This window comes from Dipodomys ordii, unplaced genomic scaffold, assembly GCF_000151885.1.
Source record: "Dipodomys ordii isolate 6190 unplaced genomic scaffold, Dord_2.0 Scaffold36, whole genome shotgun sequence".
Classification (NCBI taxonomy): Eukaryota; Metazoa; Chordata; class Mammalia; order Rodentia; family Heteromyidae; genus Dipodomys; species Dipodomys ordii.
In genome coordinates, this window is record NW_012267252.1 from 5510474 (window position 1) to 5516439 (window position 5966).

Consider the following 5966-nt stretch of genomic DNA (forward strand, 5'->3'; position numbering starts at 1 on the left):
CTTATGTGGTGCTGAGGAATCGAACCCAGGGCCTCAGGCTTGCAAGGCAAGCGCTCTACCACTGAGCCACCTTCCCAGTCCCCCCTTTTTATCTTTTAGCTCTCATTTCTATTCACATTTTCTTTCACTCTGAAAACCCCTGAATTTGATTTTACCCTCCTTTCAGATCTATTCGAGAATACCTGAAAATCATCATACCAAAAACTCACTTAATTTGGCAAATAAAAACCTTTTAGAGCAAATATTAAATGCTAAAGAAACCTTAAAACACCTCACAAGGGCAAGTAAGGAGAAATTACAGCAAGTAAGGAGAGATTAATGTACCTGTCTATAAGTGAGAAGCCTTGAGTTCAAACCTCAGTACCACTACATAAAGAAGTCAATCCTATTTTAACAATTTTTTCTTTTTCTTTTTTATTATCTTTAAGTAGTTGTACAATTCAATGTATCAGTTTACAAGTACAATGCATAGGGATCATTGTCACCTTTTGCATCACACACACACACAGACACACACACACACAATCTTTTCCCAACCTCACTTGCCCCCCTAAGTGACATAGTTCCATTTTCACATATGTATAATTTTGTTTCTACAATGGAATCGGCTGCTCCCCTATCCCTTCGCTAGTATTAGAGTTTTAACTGAGACTATGTTGCGTGCTACATAGGTGCTCTACCCCTTGAGCCCCTGCTCTTTTTACTTTAGTTATTTTTAGATAGGATCTTACATTTTTGTGCTGGAGCCAGCCTCAGACCCCTCAATACTTCTACTTAAGGATTCCCACCTGTCTAGGAACTCAGAGCATACCCCATTCCCAGTGTATTGATTGTGACAGGGTCTCAATAACTTTTTGCATTCTGTCCTCAAACCTCAATCCTCTACCTCCTGGGTTGCTTGGATTAGACAGGTGAGCCACTAGGATGAGCCATTATGCCATACAGAATTGACTTTTCTGTATCACAGACCATAATTTAAGACCAAACATCATTTGACTGCAAGTTCCTAAAACAGAGTTTTATGAATTTTACAAATAAGCCTTTAAAAGGAAACATGCCCAATTACTAAGTAAGCCTAGCTACTCAGGAGACTGAGATTCTAAGTGTGGCTATTTGAAGCCAGCTTAGGCAGAAAAACTATGAGACTCCATCTCCAAAATGACCAGCACAGGGGTTGGGAAGGTGGTTCAGTGATAGAGTGCTTGCCTTGCATGCACAAGGTCCTGGGTTCGATTCCTCAGCACCACATAAGCAAAAAGAAAAAAGCTGGAAGTGGCACTGTGGCTCAAGTGGTAGAGCGCTAGCCTTGAGCTGAAGAGCCGAGGGACAGTGCCCAGGCCCAGAGTTTAGGCCCCATGACTGGACCCAAAAAAAAAAAATGATGAGCACAAAGCAAGGCTGGAGGCATGGCTCAACTAGTGAAAGAGCAGAGCAAGCAAGCTCAGTGAGTTTGAGATCCTGAGTTTAAACCCCAGTACCACCATTAAAAAAAAAAAAAAAGCTGGGATAAATGCTATTTATATGCAGTATCTAAGCACTCAAATTCATTTAGCCAGAAAGCAGAATTTTGGTTGTCAGGGACTTGGGGAGATAAGATGGGTACTGAGTGTTACTATTTAATGGGTACATAATTCTAGTTTTGCAGGAAGAGAAAAAGTTCTGGAGAGGGATAGTGGTGATGGCTGTTAAACAATGTGAATGCTTTTAATGCCACTGAACTGTACAGTGAAAAGTAAAGGCAATGGTCAATTTACTGTATGCATACAAAATTAAAATTATAGAGCAAGAGGCATGGCCCAGTAGTAGAATCCTTGCCTATCAACTGAAAAGCCTTGAGTTCATATCTCAGTATCAAAAAAAAAAAAAGATTAAAAAAAATATAAAGTTTCTCAGTTGATCTTTTTTTTTGTCGGTCATGGGGCCTCAACACTTTCACTTAGCTCTTCAGCTCAAGGATAACATTCTACCACTTGAACCATAGTGCAACTTCCAGCTTTTTCTGCTTATGTGGTGCTGAAGAATTGAACCTAGGGCCTCATGCATGCAAGGCAAGCACTCTACCAGTAAGCCACCTTCCCAGCCTTCTCAATTGATCTTTAAAAGTAGGAAAGGGCCTGGAGGTATGGCTCAGCAGCTAAGTACTTGACTAGCAAGGTACAAGGCCTGAGTTCAAACCCTAGCACTAGCTCCTTAAAACACACACACACACACACACACACACTCACACACACACCTGGGATGTGTGTGTGTGTGTGTGTGTGTGTGTGTGTGTGAGTATTTTTTTTCCCCCTCCTGGTCCTGGGACTTGAACTCTGGGCCTGAGCACTGTCCCTGAGCTTCTTTTGTTCAAGGTTAGCACTCTACCACTTGAGCAACAGTGCCACTTCCAGATTTTTTGACTAGTTTATTGGAGATAAGAGTCTCAAGAGTGGGGCTGGGATGTAGCTCAGTGGCAAAGCGCTTGCCTTGCAAGCGCAACGTCCTGGGTTCGATCCCCAGTACCAAAAAAGAAAAAAGAAAAGACAAAAAAAAAAAAGAGTCTCAAGAGTGGGCTTTTTGGGCATTTACCCAAATGTTTACAAACAAGACCACACAAAAGCTACCAGCACAACTATGTTTATTGCAGCATTATTTACCATAGCTAAGATCTAGAACCAACCCAGATGTCCCTCAGCAGATGAATGGATCAAGAGTGGGGGGGGAGGGGGAAGATAGGAAGGGATGGGAAGGAGAAACAAAGGAGGAGGCTACAATGATTGATAAGAAATGTACTCATTATCTTGCCCACATAATTGTAAAAGAAAAAAAAAGAGTCTCAAAAATTTCCTGTCTGGCAGGCTTCAAACCATGACCTTCAGATCTTAGCCTCCTGAGTAGCTAGGATTATAGGCATGCACCACCAGTGCCCAATACTGGCTCTCTTTTCACTGTTAAGCCAGCTCATCTATGAGGCTACTACCCTACCACCAATTATGGGGGGGGGGGGAATGTTGTTGGCTTTTTGTTGTTCTTGTTGTTGTTCTTGTTGTTGTTTGGTCTATCAAGGGGCTTGAACTCTAGGCCTGGGCGCTGTCCCTCAGCTCTTCAGTTTAAGGCTAGTGGTCTACCACTTGAGCCACAGTGCCACTTCCAGCCTTTTCTGTTTATATGGTGCTGAGGAATCGAACCCAGAGCCTCATGCATTGGAGGCAAGCACTCTACCACTAAGCCACCTTCTCAGCCCCCTACCACCAATTAAAAGGCCACAGCAGGGTGGGGATGGGAGAGAAAAACTGGGAGAAAGTGAGAGAAGGGGTGACACTGTCCAAAAAGAAATGTACTCATTACCTGACTTATATAACTCTAACCCCTCTGAACATTACCTTTATAATAACAATAAAAATAATTTTAATAGGTCACAGCAAAATCGTAACAGAGGAAGAATGAAATTAGACAGGAAAAAAACCAAACTTATCCAAGACCCAGCTGGGCACCACGGTGGTACACATCTGGAATTCTAACAACTCGAGAGACTATAGCAGGAAGATCATTTAAGGCCAGCCTAAGACCTTGTCAGGGTGGGCGTGGGTGTCTAACACATAATTCTCTCCTACTTCCATCATGAATTTCTAGGATGAGTACTAACACTTCTATTTTAAGTGTTAAGTCCTCTGAATCTCACCTCTTCCTACTGTACTCTGCCTAACAGTCCTTTAATTCTCACCATAAGATGATGCTTTCAGTTCTTATTCTCAAAAGGGAATTCCCTGAAGTATGCTGATCCCACACACACACACTTCCCACACATCAGATTCTGCATCTACTTACCAAGATTTGCTAACACAAGTTGGTAGTTTTTGTAGAGATCAATTTTTTTTCCTGTTCATTGTGTGTGTGTGTGTGTGTGCGCGCGCGTGCATGTGTGTGTGTGCATGTGTGTGTGTGTGTGTGTGTTTGCGTGTGCATGCCAGAGCAACTAAGGCTTGAACTCAGGGCCTAGGTGCTGTCCCTTAGCCTTTTCACTCAAGGCTCTTACTACTTAAACCACAGTTCCACTTTTAGCTTTTTGGTGATTAATTGAAAATAAGAATCTTATGTACTTTCCTGCACAAGCTGGCCTTGAATCATGATCCACAGATCTCAGCTCCTGAGTAGCTTGGATTATAGGCATGAGCCACCAGTGCTTGGTTCTGTTATAGTTTTGAACCCTTCCCTCCAATTTCAGACTTTCCAATACCATCTAATTCCTATTTAGCAGTGAGAAGTCAGGTTTTCAGAAACCAGGACGATTACCCTACATAGCAGGTTCCAATTGTTCATTTGTCAACACCTCAAAATATTAACAGTGCATCCAGGCACCAATGGCTCAAGCCTATAGTTCTAGCTACTCGGGAAGAGGATCATGGTTTGAAGCCAGACTAGCCAGGAAAGTCCATGAGACTCTTATCGCCAATTAACCAACAGAAAACTGGAAATGGCATTGTTGCTCAAAATGGTAGAGTGCTAACCGTGAGTAAAAAAGCTCAGGGATGGTGCACAGCCCCTAAGTTCAAGCCCCATGGCCAAAAATAAAATTAAAAATTAAATAATCTTTATAAATATATAAAAAACAGTGCACTGGAGGCAGGAGGGGAAAGGCAGGGAGGGGAGGGGAAAAAAAACAAAAACAGTGCACTGGTATGGTATACACACCAAAAATCCTAGGTACTCAAGAGGATTATAGGATCGTGGTCTAGGACTAACCCTAGCAAAAATTCAAGACTCTATATAAGATAATGAAAGCGAAAAAGGGTACAATATATGTGGGAGAGCACCTGCATAGCAAGCACAAGGCCAAGTCCAAAACATAAGTAACATCCCCCAAAAATGTTCCTCTTTGATTTTAGCTACTTTTCATACCTCCTACTTTCTGTATTCCCAAAGTAGCATGCCTTACCTTTAGTGTCCTGCATGACAATTGAACTATACTTTAAGAAGGTTATCAGTAGATTACTGGTCTGTACATCTGCATCCAGTGGGAGTTCCACAGAACTTATAACTAGAATAGAACAGATAAAATGCACTTAGACCATAACACATTCCATCTAACACTTCTACCCACAGCCAATTTGCCAGCAGGCAAGAAAATGACTAAAGATGTTTTTGTCACAACAGAGGGAGTCCAAGTACTTATCTTAAAACTTTTATCTATTCTTCTGAGGCCTCTAGAGCATTTCCTATTCCCTGAAATCAAGCTTACCAACCTCACACAACTATGGTCAGCCTCCAGAAAGTGCTTTTCTCCCAACATCGTAGGAAGCATATACTGATTCCACTTCCAGCTCCAAGTAATCTAAGAGAGTTCAGGGCCCTCTTAAAAGCACTGTGATTTTTTTTTTTTGTTTAAGCACAGATCTGTATTGAATATAAATGAACCTTGCTTTGATGAGTCTCTTGCTTAAAATAAATGAAGAATCCTTCCTAATAAGGAGAAATCTTGTTCAATTTTTGTGAAGTCTTTACACTGGAACCTAAGATAAAGGGGGAAAAAGTTGAGGCAAAACTACATTCAAATTCTGCCCCATAATCCTTCCCTCCTCCTCAAAGGAGAATCTGAAAAGGAATATCAGATGGTATATATAAGGATATCCTGGGAAGTGTGTTTTATATATTCAACTCTTGTTTTCAAAGTAAATCCCTGGGGCTGGGAAGTTGGCTCAGTAGTAGAGTGCTTGCCTTGCATGCATGAGGCCCTGGGTTCGATTCCTTAGCACCACATAAGCTGAAAGAAGTCGGAAGTGGTGCTGTGGCTCAAGTGGTAGAATGCTAGCCTTGAGCTGAAGAGCTCAGGAACAGCATCCAGGCCCAGAGTTCAGCCCCCACGACCAACAAAAAAATAAAAAATAAATAAATAGGGGCTGGGAAGGTGGCTCAGTGGTAGAGCGCTTGCCTTGCATGCTTGAGGCCCTGGGTTCGATTCCCCAGCACCACATAAGCAAAAAGAAAAA

The 5966-nt window shown here is 42.0% G+C and overlaps 1 protein-coding gene across 1 annotated transcript in view; it reads right to left on the minus strand.

Moving 5' to 3' along the window:
• The window catches only part of LOC105986594 (chromosome unknown open reading frame, human C10orf76), a 234251-nt gene that overhangs the window by 156857 nt on the left and 71428 nt on the right, over positions 1-5966 (minus strand). The window lies entirely within an intron of this gene.